Source organism: Triticum dicoccoides, chromosome 6B (assembly GCF_002162155.2).
Source record: "Triticum dicoccoides isolate Atlit2015 ecotype Zavitan chromosome 6B, WEW_v2.0, whole genome shotgun sequence".
NCBI lineage: Eukaryota > Viridiplantae > Streptophyta > Magnoliopsida > Poales > Poaceae > Triticum > Triticum dicoccoides.
In genome coordinates, this window is record NC_041391.1 from 617,082,378 (window position 1) to 617,096,242 (window position 13,865).

At 42.6% G+C, this 13,865-nt stretch overlaps 1 long non-coding RNA gene across 1 annotated transcript; it reads left to right on the forward strand.

Annotated features, from left to right (window-relative positions):
• The first annotated feature begins 957 nt into the window (after positions 1-957).
• Positions 958-4,432, forward strand: LOC119326712. Its single transcript, XR_005158131.1, has 5 exons — positions 958-1,053; positions 1,319-1,425; positions 1,513-1,595; positions 1,720-3,961; positions 4,065-4,432. It is a non-coding gene; the product is annotated as an uncharacterized LOC119326712 (long non-coding RNA).
• Positions 4,433-13,865: the final 9,433 nt, after the last annotated feature.

Genomic DNA, 13,865 nt, shown 5'->3' on the forward strand with positions numbered 1-13,865 from the left:
AAACGAGCGTGCGATCTAGACTGCTCACCTCGATTCCTCTGCTGGAATGACACGCGCAGACCTCGAGTGTCCTGTCCTGAATGGTGCTGATCAGAGCTTTGTCGCTCTGTTTGTGGCGGCTCTGTCCGCCGGCCTTGAGCTGTTGTCGTGCCTGTCGGCTGCTCCAAATTGTCGACGCGGTGTACGATCCCGTCCAGCGACTTTCGCATCTCGGCCACAGCCGCATCGAGGGAGTTGTGCGCGACGACCTCCCGCCCCAGCGTCGACTCGGTGCGGGCCAGCAAGCTCGTGGTCGTCGTGGCCAGCGCATCGAAGGCCTTGGCCGAGGAGGAAGCGTACTTGTCGAGGGACTCCTGCAGCCCATCCAGACGTTCCGCCGTCTTCTCGCCCGCCTCCGACACCGCCTTGCTCTGCACAATCGTTGCCTGGACGAGCTGCTGTAGCTCGGCGATGGTGAGCTCCGCGGCGGCCATACGCGACGAGAGATTGGGATTGGTCGAACGCGCCATTGGGAAGGTCCTGGATCTACTCAACCCAGCGCAGGTACACCGGAGGTGTTTTGCGCGAGATCACCCGAGGGGATCTGCACCTTTTGCTAGGAATTACAAGCCGATCAAAGGATTGATTGTGAGCTCTGGATGAAAAATTTCAGATCAGAGGAAGCGGATCGATACACGGCTCTGAGTACCAAATGCTACGATCCCGTAGCACCTCCCTGCGTCTCGCCGGGATTTGGATCTCGAACCAAGGAGAATATCTCAGAGAGAGAGGACTTGGAGAAGGGGAAAAGAGCAGGGAGGAAAGCTTGAATAAGAAACAATAGTTGTGATTACAATTCGATGCCTCCCACACACGCCAGCCACACGCTTATAAGCCTAATCCACCCACGCCACACGGGCTGAGCCACACAGGCCCAATAACACACGGGCGGGCCTGGCCCAGGTCGTTGCAACTCCTGTGAGTGCCGCCTCGCCCCACCAGCTTCGAGCATCGTGGATCCATCAGGAATGGAGGGCAGCAAGTGGAGAAAGATGAAGGTTGCACAACACCGAGGTAGGCTCGACTCCTTTTCTCCCCTCTCTCAATTTCTAAATTGTTAGATGGATTCATCTTGATATCAGATGTTAGTTAGTTATTTTATTCTCACATTTCCATCGCATGATGTGATTCCTTCTTCTGAGATGAATTAGTAACTTCTTGTGGAGGTGGCAGCACAACCTGCAAGTTTTCCCACCACATGTTTGTTGTAGAGTTGTAGTACCTGTCTCAAAGAGATTTAGCTGCTTACAAAATTATCTTCTACTTGGTTGTTTTGCAGATGATGATGTATGAGTTGGAATGGTTGGGTTTTGAGTGGTAGCTGAACCCTATGCCGGCGGTGGTAGCGGCCATCATTGGTATACAACAATTCAGCAATTGTCTCGGGTGTGCTCCTGTTCTCCCTACCACCCCTAGATGCTTAATTTTCGGAAAACTAATGATTTGGTTCTCGAATGTTCATACATAATCTAGGTTGTTCTTGAGCTCCACGGCTGACCTAAGATTGGTAATTCGGCATCGGCATGCTTTACTTGAATCTATACTGCAAGCCCCAGGTGAATACCATGTCTATTTGTTTTTTTCATCAACAATGCTAATAACTTGTACCATTCATGTTTTTGAATAGTAGTTGCATTAGTTGTCCTTTGTTAATAACTTAGTTGAGCGGTTTGGTTGTAGGTCGATTCAATTCTGGATAGAAACTTCTTTGTGAAAATGTGAAAGCTTGACTCATGCCTCTATGGGCTGGAGCTGGAGGCTGCACTGCTCTGTGTGTGGGTGGGTAGTGAGAAGAAGTCACTGGTGGAAAGCTGGCAAGTTGCGGTGACCGGCAAGACTTAGGGTTTCATGTTTCCTGCTTACTACTAAATTTTTGATGGCCTTCATTAGTCAATTTCTTCACAGAGTGGCCTACTGGCCACTATACCTTTTTTTGTGTTTAATCGGCGTGCTCGCATTAGTGGACTCACTAAAAACATGTATGCGGGCATGGTGTATGGGGTGGAGGCCAGGACTTTGGCCGTCGGCGCGAACTCGATGTTCTGTGGTCTGATTTTGTTTTGAATTACTTTCTATCCACAATCTCTTAGACTCTAGCTAGAAATTGGTTAAAAGAGTAGATTTGTTAGTTTCCTAAAATTTTCTTCCATGAAATAATATGATTATGCTCTTTAGGGTTGTTTTGCTATTCCAAAGGCACATGGGAGTTTGCGAAAAAAAACTGACAATCTTTCTCTTGGATATTCAGAAAAGGAAGACACTTGACAATCTAGCTCTGCTGCAGGTATGTCTGTTGTGTGCCTCTATTTACTTACTTGCTATGCGCATGGTTTAGTTTAGAGAGAACTACAGTGCTTTGAGGTTATTGTATGTGTTGTGTTCCCTATTGTTCATGGAAGTTGTTTTTGGGCATTATTCTGCAAGGACCGTGTGTAACTACTTAGAAGCATGAAATAGCTATGTAGCCATCTGGCCAGCCAAGTACTAGGTAAAGTTCCTTCCTGTAATAGTAGCCTTACATATTAGCGTAAGGGCTTACATTCTTCGGGATATAGGTGTTTCATGGTATGGTAGAAAGTACTAATTGCGCAGGATGGTTGCAACATCTGAGCAAATAGTTGGTTTGAATATTTTGTAGTTGTGATATGCACTTGGAGTTGCTGGCCTTTTTGGTATCAGCTTCGTCGTCGCCATACTCTTTTGGTAGATATTTAAACATGGCTTAGTAAGTATCACACTTGCAAAGGGAGAGACAAAGCGCACTTAAGAGTTGCACAAGCTACTTGCTTCATTAGCGAACAATTAGATTATGATATTAATGCAATATCGATTCCTACTTTCAGGTTTATTAGTTGGTTTTTTATATTGACTTTAGGATGGCCAGTGTATTTTGATTAATATATAATGTGCTGCCATTCGTTAACTTCAATATATTTTCATGCATGTTCTTTGTACATTCTTTCCGTTTAGGTTGTTTAATATATATGTGCTGCCATTTATTAACTTAAATATATTTTGATGCATGCCTTTTGTATATACTTTCTGTTTTTCGCAATCCGGTCACTTACTCTTTCAATTCTATTTCCTTTTCTGTTTTCTATCTCTGCTTACATACATGCCATTGCCCACCAAGTAACATACTACCTCCAATTTGGGACAGAGGAAGTACCTTTTAGTTTCGTATGCCACTGAGTATTGTTTGGTTACTGCAAACCCAATCTTGTATGCAAATTCTAGAAAAAGTATTTGACTATATAGATAAATGGTTTATGCTTCCCAATAGAGTAATGGAACCTGTATGCAAATTCCGGAAAATGTAGTTTGGGGCACAATATAGTTTCCTGTGTGCATGTCATTTCCATACCTTTAGTATAGGTTACAGTATGACAGGGAAACGCATCAGCAAGCCGATCTACATAAGTGATGAAGAAGGTCATTGCAACTTGTTTACTTTACAATCTGTTTACACCTTTTATTAATGCTGACTATTTGAGCACCGACTAATTACTTTGCATATCTTGGTTTTAGTTACCTGCAAAAAAAAATTTTATAAGCTTGCATGCTATTAGAGTATAGTGTGTGTATCTTGGTTTGAGTTACCTACAAAACTATTTTTTAGAGGCTTGCAGATTTCTATTTAGGAATCCGATTTCTCTACTGAATATGCGATTCTCACTTCCAAGTGGTAAATTCTCTGATCTTTTTGTCATCTACTTTGACTTGTTAACATACATATCTAAGGAGCAGGAGGTGAAAGTGCAAATTGAAATTTCTATTTTGGAATGTGATCTTCTCTACTAAATGTGATTATCACTTTCGTGTGGTAATTAATTTCCGAGCCTGTAAATTCTTTGATGCAGAAAACTACTATGGATGCTGATCCATCACAATATTGACCATTAACTTTGTGCTCACCTCCGAGGTTAGTAATTCCAGAATTCGAGTGGCACATACTGCTGATGCTCTCTACAACACTAACTCATGGATCAATGTTTGTCTCTGTGTTTGTCTCTGTTTTGTGTTAGGTTATTTTGCGTATAGCCATTTGCTTCTCTGGCATTTCCTTGAAGCTGCCATTGCAAGAGGAAACAGAAGGATATCTTCGTGATCAGCACATTGGTGTCTAAGGCTACTTGCCGTGTCACTGCGCCCGGCAAGTGCGTGAATAAACATGGATAGATCAATAAAGATAGGTTAATTACCGACTATCATAGCTAAAAGTTCTGAAAAATCATGTGAAGTGATGTTCTTTTGGTTTTCCGCTCAAATATCATCGATCCTTGTGGCTGCCGAATCTCTAATTTAACACATGTTGGCAGTCTGACAAACAGTAAGACACTTTTGGTGGTACTAATTAACTCGTCTGAGCCTGAATGATAAAGAAATATTTTTTATCAATTTACTAACTAAATTTCTTCAAGTTAACAACTTTAAGCTGTTGATCGAACTGCACATTATGTGAAGAAGAAAAAAAAATGTTTTTTTGGTATCTCGAATTATTGGTGGATCCACGGAGGGAGAAGTCTGTAACTTGTATTCAGCGATGAGCAACAGAAAATTGGTCAGGTGGAGGGGATGGGTTTGGATGTACCTTTGGTTCTTTTGTCCTAGAACATCCTGGTGAGAATGAAAAAGAAGATTTGCAGCAGAGAATCTTCTATTCATGAGATTATGAGAACAACATGACATAAGTTTTTTCTTCGAAAAAATCCCCCAGCTTCAGCTGCCTGTTTTTTGTTGATGGCGGCACCTGTCCAGCCCAGCCTTGGTCAGTTTCAGTGTTGCAAATGAGGTGTTGTTCAGTTAACTGGCCGTCAGTTGGGATTGCTGTGCATGGAGGTGTTCAGATCCAGAGCAAAAGGAAGGGGAATTGTGTTGCGTTTTTGACGAGCCATGGATGAATCCTGAGTAAGTGGGGAGGGAGAAAGAACGAGGAAGCTGAAAGTTTTGTGGCTTCACTCAGTACTCATATCACATGGGTTGTTACATTTTGTAGTTACAGAACGCATGCTCCTCAGGAATAGGTCTCGCCCCCTAAGATAGTCACATATATAATGGTTACACAATTGTTGGTTCTAATTGGCTTCTTGTGTCATGTTTTTCTCTACCAAAGTCAAAGTGCAACTTAGAAAAATCTGCTATCATGTTTTCCTCTACCAGGGTCAAAGCACAACTTGACAAATCTTCTAAAGCACAACTTGACATACACATATTTTCAGTAGCATGATTTTGAATGGAACTTTGAGCTACCAAATTGGAATGTGTATATACATCTCATTATAAAATATAGACAACAAAATACTGTTTTTCCTAATAAAGGGGATTATATTTGTAACATACATTATGTTTCAAATAGAGCTCTATGCTATCAAATTTAAATGTGTATATACATCTCATTATAGACAACAAGCCCCCGTTTTACCTAAGAGAGATTAAATTTGTTGCCATATGTACTTGCATGTAACTACAAATATACTAAACCATGAATTTCTTTTGATCGACAACATGGTTTTAGCGGGTCTCTGTGCCATTTGGCGCAACGGGTCAACTAGTAGATATAAATCCCAAGTGACTCACAGAATAGAGCTAAGCTCCCCGGCAACGGTACCAGAAAAAGGTCTTGATAACCCACTGATAACGCACAAGTATAGGGGATCGCAACAGTTTTTAAGGGTAGAGTATTCAACTCAAATTTATTGATTCAACACAAGGGGAGCTAAAGAATATTCTCAAGTATTAGCAACTAAGTTGTCAATTCAACCACACCTGAAAGACTTAATATCTACAGCGAAGTATTTAGTAGCAAAGAAGTATGGAAGTAATGGTAAAGATGGCAAAAGTAACAGTAGCAGTTTTGTAGCAATCGTAATAGTGGAAACAAAGAAGTAACTAAGCAAGGATAAATATGTGAAAAGCTCGTAGCCAATGGATCAATGATGGATAATTATGCCGGATGCAATTCATCATGCAACAGTTATAACATAGGGTGACAAAGAACTAGCTCCTGTTCATCAATGTAATGTAGGCATGTATTTCGAATATAGTCATACGTGCTTATGGAAAAGAACTTGCATGCCATCTTTTGTCCTACCCTCCAATGGTAGCGGGGTCCTATTGGAAACTAAGGGATATTAAGGCCTCTTTTTATAGAGTACCAGACCAAAGCATTGGCACTTAGTGAATACACGAACTCCTCAAACTACGGTCATCACCGGGAAGTGTCCCGACTATTGTCACTCCGGGATTTGCCGGATCATAACACGTAGTAGGTGAATATTGGCTTCCAAGATAGGATCAAGATCTCACATATATTCATGAAAACATATTAGGTTCAGATTTGAAACTATGGCACTCGGACCCTAGTGACAAGCATTAAGCATGGCAAAGTCATAGCAACATCAATCTTAGAATATGATGGATACTAGGGATCAAACCCTAACAAAACTAACTCAATTACATGGTAAATCTCATCCAACCCATCACCATCCAGCAAGCCTACGATGGGATTACTCACGCACGATGGTGAGCATCATGAAATTGGTGATGGAGGATGGTTGATGATGACGATGGCGACAGATTCCCCTCTCTGACCCGAAAGGACTCCAGATCAGCCCTCCCGGGGAAGAATAGGGCTTGGCGGCTGCTCCATATCTAAAACACAATGAATCCTTCTCTCCGATTTTTTTCACCCCGAATGTGAATATATAGAGTTGGAGTTGAGGTATGTGGAAGTCCATGGGACCAACGAGGCAGGGAGCATGCCCTAGGGGGGTGGGCGCGCCCTACACCCTCATGGACAGGGTGTGGGTCCCCTCTGTTGATTATTTCGCCAATATTTTTTATTAATTCCAAAACGTGACTCCTTGGAGTTTCAGGTGATTCCGAGAACTTTTATTTCTAGACAAAAATAACACCATGGCAATTCTGCTGAAAATAGCGTCAGCCCGGGTTAGTTCCATTCAAATCATGCAATTTAGAGTCCAAAACAAGGGCAAAAGTGTTTGTAAAATTAGATACATTGGGGACGTATCAACTCTATTTTCAAGGCATTTGCAGAACTTTTTATATCAATTTTCTGTTAGACAGTATGAAGAGAGAATTCAAAACCTCCAATAGTAATCGTTGAAATGTTTCCAATAGAATTTATACTATGCACTTGAGGTTATTTCTTCGGAAAGTGTACCATATGCCTTTGTTGCAATCAATAACATGAAAAGTGTCATTGCCTTTGTTGCAATCAATATCAGCCCCTACAGTATTCAAAAAGGGTCTACCAAGGATGATCGACATACTGTCGTCCTCAGGAATATCAAGAATAACAAAGTCCATTAAAATAGTAATGTTTGCAACCACAACAGACACATCCTCACACAAATAACGATGGGTATAGTAGTTGATTTATCAGCCATTTGCAAAGAGATTTCAGTAGGTGTCAACTTATTCAAATCAAGTCCACAATACAAAGAGAGAGGCATAACACTAACACCGGCTCCAAAATCACATAAAGCAGTTTTAACATAGTTTCTTTTAATGGAGCATGGTACAGTTGGTACTCCTGGATCTTCAAGTTTCTTTGGTATTCCACCCTTAAAAGTGTAATTAGCAAGAATGGTGAAAATTTCAGCTTCCGCTATCTTTCTTTTATTTGTAACAATATCTTTCATATACTTGGCATATCGGTCAAACACATACGCAAAAAGATAGGTCTAATCATTTCAGCAAAGTGCTCAAAATCCTCACCATCCTTTTTCTTGGATGGATTAGGATGAAAAGGCATGGGTTTCTAAACCCATGGTTCTCTTTCTTTACCGTGCTTCCTAGCAACGAAGTCTCTCTTATCATAATGTTGATTCTTCAATTGTGGGTTATCAAGATCGATAACAGGTTCAATCTCTACATCAATGTTGTTACTAGGTTGAGCATCAACATGAACATCATCATTAACATTATCACTAGGTTCATGTTCATTACCGGATTGTGTTTCAGCATTAGAAATAGAAATATCATTGGGATTCTCAGGTGTGTCAATAACAGGTTCACTAGAAGCATGCAAAGTCCTATCATTTTTCTTTTTCTTTTTCTTAGAAGGAAGGTGCATCAATATTAGTTCTCTGAGAATCTTGTTCAACTCTCTTAGGATGGCCCTCAAGATACAAAGGTTCCTGGGTCATTTTACCACCTCTAGTCATAACGCTAACAACATTATCATTTTTGTTATTATTTAATTCATTGAGAAAATCATCTTGTGACTTCAACACTTGTTCTACTTGAGTGGTAACCATGGATGCATGTTTACTAATAAGCTTATGGTCACCTTTAACTCTAGACATATAATCACTCAAGTGTTCAACCATATAAGCATTACGTTTCAATTATCTACCAACATAAGTGCTACATCTTGAGCTTGCATTGGTTTTCCTTGAAGAGGAAAGGGTGATGCAACAATAGTAGCATAAGTATTTCCCTCAGTTTTTGAGAACCAAGGTATCAATCCAGTAGGAGGCTCCTCACAAGTCCCACGCACCTACACAAACAAACAAGAACTCGCAACCAACGCAATAAAGGGGTTGTCAATCCCTTCACATCCCCTTGCGAAAGTGAGATCTGATAGAGATAATATGATAAGATAAATATATTTTTGGTATTTTATGATATAGATTGGAAAAGTAAAGATGCAAATAAAAGTAGATTGAAAGCTTATATGATAAAAGATAGACCCGGGCCCCATAGGTTTCACTAGTGGCTTCTCTCAAGATAGCATAAGTATTATGGTGGGTGAACAAATTACTGTCGAGCAATTGATAGAAAAGTGAATAATTATGAGATTATCTAGGCATGATCATGTATATAGGCATTTGAACGAAATATGCCCTAGAGGCAATAATAAAGTTATTATTTATTTCTTTATTTCATGATAAATTTTTATTATTCATGCTAGAATTGTATTAACCGGAAACATAATAAATGTGTGAATACATATACAAACATAGTGTCACTAGTATGCCTCTACTTGACTAGCTCGTTAATCAAAGATGGTTAAGTTTCCTAACCATAGACATGAGTTGTCATTTGATTAACGGGATCACATCATTAGGAGAATGATGTAATTGACTTGACCCATTCCGTTTACTTAGCACTTGATCGTTTAGTTTGTTGCTATTGCTTTCTTAATGACTTATACATGTTCCTATGACTATGAGATTATGCAACTCCCGTTTACCGGAGGAACACTTTGTATGCTACCAAACATCACAACGTAACTGGGTGATTATAAAGTTGCTCTACAGGTGTCTCCGAAGATACTTGTTGAGTTGGCGTATTTTTTGATTAGGATTTGTCACTCCGCTTGTCGGAGAGGTATCCCTGGGCCCTCTCGGTAATGCACAACACTATAAGCATTGTAATTAATGAGTTAGTTGCAGGATGATGTATTACGGAACGAGTAAAGAGACTTGCCGGTAACGAGATTGAACTAGGTATTGAGATACCGACGATCGAATCTCGGGCAAGTAACATACCGATGACAAAGGGAACAACGTATGTTGTTATGCTGTTTGACCAATAAAGATCTTCGTAGAATATGTAGGAGCCAATATGAGCATCGAGGTTCCGCTATTGGTTATTGATCGGAGACGTGTCTCGGTCATGTCTACATAGTTCTCGAACCCGTAGTGTCCACACGCTTAAAGTGCGATGACGGTTATATTATGAGTTTATGGTTTTTGATGTACCGAAGGTAGTTCGGAGTCCCGGATGTTATCACGGACATGACGAGGAGTCTCTAAATGGTCGAGACGTAAAGATCGATATATTGGACGACTATATTTGGACATCGGAAAGGTTCCGAGTGATTCGGGTATTTTTCGGAGTACCGGGGAATTACGGGAATTCGTATTGGGCCTTAATGGGCCATACAGGAAAGGAGAGAAAGGCCCCAAAGGGTGGCCGCACCCCCTCCCCATGGACTAGTCCGAATTGGACTAGGGAGGGGGGGCGCCCCCTTCCTTCCTTGTCCTTCTCCCTTCCCTTCTCCTAATCCCACAAGGAAAGGAGGAGTCATACTCCCGGTGGGAGTAGGACTCCCCCCTTAGCGCGCCCTCCTCCTAGGCCAGCCGCCTCCCCCTTGCTCCTTTATATACGGGGGCAGGGGGCACCCCATAGACACAACAATTGATCCCTTCGATCTCTTAGCCATGTGCGGTGCCCCCTTCCACGATAGTCCACCTCGATAATATCGTAGCGGTGCTTAGGCGAAGCCTTGCGTCGGTAGAACATCATCATCGTCATCACGCCGTCATGCTGACGGAACTCTCCCTCAACACTTGGCTGGATCGGAGTTCGAGGGACGTCATCGAGCTGAACGTGGGCAAGAACTCGGAGGTGTCGTGCTTTCGGTGCTTGATCGGTCGGGCCGTGAAGATGTACGACTACATCAACCGCGTTGTGCTAACGCTTCCGCTTTCGGTCTACAAGGGTACGTGGACAACACTCGCATTACCCAAGAGTGGCATCCGAGCCTAGGTTTTATGCGTTGATGTTATATGCACAAGTAGAACACAAGTGAGTTGTGGGCGATACAAGTCATACTGCTTACTAGCATGTCATACTTTGGTTTGGCGGCATTGTTGGATGAAGCGGCCCGGACAGACATTACGCGTACGCTTACGCGAGACTGGTTTTACCGCCGTGCTTTGCACATAGGTGACTAGCGGGTGTCAGTTTCTCCAACTTTAGTTGAACCGAGTGTGGCTACGCTTGGTCCTTGAGAAGGTTAAAACAACACTAACTTGACGAACTATCGTTGTGGTTTTGATGCGTAGGTAAAAACGGTTCTTGCTCAGCCCGTAGCAGCCACGTAAAACTTGCAACAACAAAGTAGAGGATGTCTAACTTGTTTTTGCAGGGCATGTTGTGATGTGATATGTTCAAGTCATGATGCTATATTTTATTGTATGAGATGATCATGTTTTGTAACCGAGTTATCGGCAACTGGCAGGAGCCATATGGTTGTCGCTTTATTATATGCAATGCAATCGCCCTGTAATGACTTTACTTTATCACTAAGTGGTAGAGATAGTCGTAGAAGCAATAGTTGGCAAGACAACAACGATGCTACCATGGAGATCAAGGTGTCGCGCCGGTGATGATGGTGATCATGACGGTGCTTCAGAGATGGAGATCACAAGCACAAGATGATGATGGCCATATCATATCACTTATATTGATTGCATGTGATGTTTATCTTTTATGCATCTTATCTTGCTTTGATTGACGGTAGCATTATAAGATGATCTCTCACTAAATTTCAAGATAAAAGTGTTCTCCCTGAGTATGCACCATTGCCAAAGTTCGTTGTGCCCAGACACCACGTGATGATCAGGTGTGATAACCTCTACGTCCATCTACACCGGGTGCAAGCCAGTTTTGCACACGCAGAATACTTAGGTTAAACTTGACGTGCCTAGCATATGCAGATATGGCCTCGGAACACCAAGACCGAAAGGTCGAGCGTGAATCATATAGTAGATATGATCAGCATAGTGATGTTCACCATTGAAAACTACTCCATCTCACATGATGATCGGACATGGTTTAGTTGATTTGGATCACGTGATCACTTAGATGATTAGAGGGATGTCTATCTAAGTGGGAGTTCTTAAGTAATATGATTAATTGAACTTTAATTTATCATGAACTTAGTCCTAGTAGTATTTTGCAAATTATGTTGTAGATCAATAGCTTGTGTTGTTGCTTCCCTATGTTTATTTTGATATGTTCCTAGAGAAAACTAAGTTGAAAGATGATAGTAGCAATGATGCGGACTGGTTCCGTGATCTGAGGTTTATCCTCATTGATGCACAGAAGAATTATGTCCTTGATGCACCGCTAGGTGACAGACCTATTGCAGGAGCAGATGCAGACGTTATGAACGTTTGGCTAGCTCAATATGATGACTACTTGATAGTTTAGTGCACCATGCTTAACGGCTTAGAATCGGGACTTCAAAGACGTTTTGAACGTCATGGACCATATGAGATGTTCCAGGAGTTGAAGTTAATATTTCGAACAAATATTCGGGTTGAGATATATGAAGTCTCCAACAAGTTCTATAGCTAAAAGATGGAGGAGAATTGCTCAACTAGTGAGCATGTGCTCAGATTGTCTGGGTACTACAATCGCTTGAATCAAGTGGGAGTTAATCTTCCAGATAAGATAGTGATTGACAGAGTTCTCTAGTCACCATCACCAAGTTACTAGAACTCCGTGATGAACTATAGTATGCAAGGGATGACGAAAATGATTCCCGAGCTCATGATGTTGACATCAACGAAGGTAGAAATCAAGAAAGATCATCAAGTGTTGATGACTGACAAGACCAGTAGTTTCAAGAAAAGGGCAAAGGGAAAGAAAGGGAACTTCATGTAGAATGGCAAGCAAGTTGTCACTCCCGCGAAGAAGCCCAAAGCTAGACCAAAGCCTAAAATTGAGTGCTTCTACTGCAAAGGAAATGGTCACTGGAAGTGGAAATGCCCTGAATATTTGGTGGATAAGAAGGATGGCAACATGAACAAGGGTATATTTGATATACAGGTTATTGATGTGTACTTTACTAGTGTTTATAGTAGCCCCTGGGTATTTGATACTTGTTCAGTTGCTAATATTAGTAACTCGAAACAGGAGTTACAGAATAAACAGAGACTAGTTGAGGGTGAAGTGACGATGTGTGTTGGAAGTGGTTCCAAGATTTATATGATCATCATGGCACACTCCCTATACTTCCGGGATTAGTGTTGAACCTAAATAAAAGTTATTTGGCGTTTGCGTTTGTCGGTGTACTAGAATAGGGGTACCCTAGTACCCCGAACTTGTGCATGGGCAGTTGCAGCACCCCGCGGCAAGGCTTGCCGGGCGACCGCCAAGGTCCTCCGTGGTTCCCTTGGAGCCATTCAAGAACAAAGTATTTAAGCTCAGGAGACAAGGCCCCGGCAAGAGGAGCTTGCCGGGAAGGCCAACCAAGGCATTTCAAGGAACTTGCCGCGACGCGTCGCGCGTCCCGGCAAGGCCCGGTGAGCGACAAGCTTCCAGGCCCGACAAGACAACGGCCGCGGCAAGGCGCTTGCCGCGGCAGGCGGCCACTCTGTGCCCACGCTCCAGCGCATCCACCAACGTGTCGCTCTGGGGGCCTTTCCAGGTGCGCGTGGCGGGAGGCTGTGCAGCCAGCGGTGCGCGGTGGCATGCGAAGCTGACAAGATCGCCATCGTGGCGAGCAGTGGCGCCCCTGACGGTCCTTTTCTGCACTGTTTGGGCTACACAGACGGGCATTTAATGCCCTTGTCCCCTGCCGTCAGGGTTAGGTAGGAAACACTGTACAAGTAACTGTACCAACCACTCCTCTTTTTACACTTTTACCCTTCTCTGCGTTGCCACCTGCCGGTGACCCCTTTAGCATATAAAAGGAGGCCCATGCGCAACGTAGGGGGGGGGGTTCGGCTCATTCGGAAGCCAAAAAAAACACTTAGCACTCTCGAGCAAGAACATAATAGAATCAGACAAGCAGCAGTAGGAGTATTATCTCTCTGGAGAGCTCCGAAGCTGGGTAAACTGTTCGTGTGCTTCGCCTCGATCTGCTCTTCGTGCGACCTCCGCCCCCCGCCGAACCGAAAGGGGCTCGGTCCGCCGGTCCCATAGGTGTTCGTGGATCAGTTTCCCCGACAGCGTTGAGCATGAATATGATTTGATCATGTTTATTGAAATACAATTATTCATTTCAAGTCAGAGAATAATTGTTGTTCTAATTACATGAATAAAACCTTCGATGGCCATAC